The sequence below is a fragment of the Tupaia chinensis genome, unplaced genomic scaffold (assembly GCF_000334495.1).
Source record: "Tupaia chinensis unplaced genomic scaffold, TupChi_1.0 Scaffold000531_1, whole genome shotgun sequence".
Classification (NCBI taxonomy): Eukaryota; Metazoa; Chordata; class Mammalia; order Scandentia; family Tupaiidae; genus Tupaia; species Tupaia belangeri.
Window position 1 is genome coordinate 322,180 of NW_006160044.1, and position 1,787 is coordinate 323,966.

The following is a 1,787-nucleotide window of genomic DNA, read 5'->3' on the forward strand; positions in this document are numbered from 1 at the left end:
TTTACCCCCATGCCACCTGCAGCCACCCTTTCTAGCTTTAAAGACACGGGCCAGATCCAAAAATAATAATAATAATAAAAATTAAAAAAATAAAATGAAGGACCAGCAGTTAGCATAATGGCTATGTCGTTGGACTCCCATGTAGTCGACCTTGGTTCGAGTCCCGGACCCAGTGGCTTAAACTCACGCCGGGTGTGTGTGCGTGTGTGCCCAAGATCCCGACAGGAGAATGGAGGAGAAGGGACTGTGGTGTGGCCATTCCCCCTGGGGGGTGATTTCTTGCTTTCTATCTCTCTGTCTCTGTCTGTCTGGCGAGCGCACGTGCCCTATAGCAAAAACCTCTCCAAAATAAAGAAAGAAAGAAAGAAAGAAAGAAAGAAAGAAAGAAAGAAAGAGAAAGAAAGAAAGAAAGAAAGAAAGACACAGGCCGGAAACCGCGGAAGTGCTTTCTCCGCTCTGGAACATGGTGTTCAGTCTCCTAGGAGGGTGGCAGAGCAGGGAGAGGGAAGGGGCCAGTAGCATGGAGAAAGATGGGAAAGCTCATCCTGGGCCCGACAGCCTGATAAACCTGTCACACGCAGCAGTGGCTGAGTTCTCCCTGCAGCTCTTTGTTGGAGAAATACCAAGCTCTTTGCAACCCTCCTGCCCTCCTCACTCCCTGCCCACTGCTGGCCTGAAGCCTCCCACAAACCCTCAGATACCGCTGCTCAGAGAGATCCCTACCAGGATGGTGCGTGAGGTCCCAAGCCAGGTGTCCCAGGCGAGGTCCTGGAAAATCCAAGCAGCAGCGGAGGGTCTTGATCACTCCACCTCTTGCACCGAGGCGCGCCGGGCAATAACCACGTCGGAGCCTGAAACAGCTCAAGAGACGTGTGGAAGGTGGGTCTCGTTGCCAGGCAGATATCCGCAGACCCTCTCCAGACCCTCAGGGCCTGGCTTCACGCCCCCAGGTGAGGCTGCTCTTCAGACAGGAACGCAGGGCTCCAGGAAGGGGCGACGTGTGCTTCACGGCCGGTGGGGCAGAGCCTGGAGGGGCAGCGTCAGCCCCTAGAGGAGGAAACAGCCAGGCCTTCTGCAAGCTTGTTGTCACACGGGCCCAGTCTTGGAGGCGACAGGCTTGGCTTGTCCTTGGCCTTGTCACTCAGTAGCGATGTGGCCCTCTGAGCCTGTTCCCTCATCTTGGGAGCTGGGTACACTGAACTTCTCCTTATCCAGCGAGAGTGTGGGTGACATAAAGTTTGGGACATGCCTGCCGCGTGGGGTGGGGGCCGGGGCAGGGCAAGGCGCACTTCAATGCCAGCAGCGCCTCCGCCCAGTGCTCTCTGGGTGGCAATGGCAGGAGCCCAACCTCAGGGATTAGGCGGAGCGGAAGCCATGTATTTATTTAACAAGACATGCAGTAGCTTCTCCCTCTGCCTGGTTCTGTTCTAATGGCTTTACAGCCTTTAATTCTCTTTTGAGACCAGCAGTTAGCATAATGACTATGTCGCTGGACTCCCATGTAGTAGACTGCGGTTCAAGTCCTGGACCCGGTGGCTTAAACTCACGCCGGGTGCGTGTGCATGCGTGCCCAAGATCCCAAGAGGAGAATGGAGAAGGGATTGCGGCGTTATCCCCCCCTGTGGGTGTGATTTCTCGCTTTCTGTCTCTCTGTCTCTCTCTGTCTGGCGAGTGCACACACCCTGTAGCAAAAACCTCTCAAAATAAAAGAATTCTCTTTGCATTCGAAGGGTGTAGGTGCTGTGACCACCTCTGTTTTCCAGGTAAGTCAACCGAGGCAGGAAGAG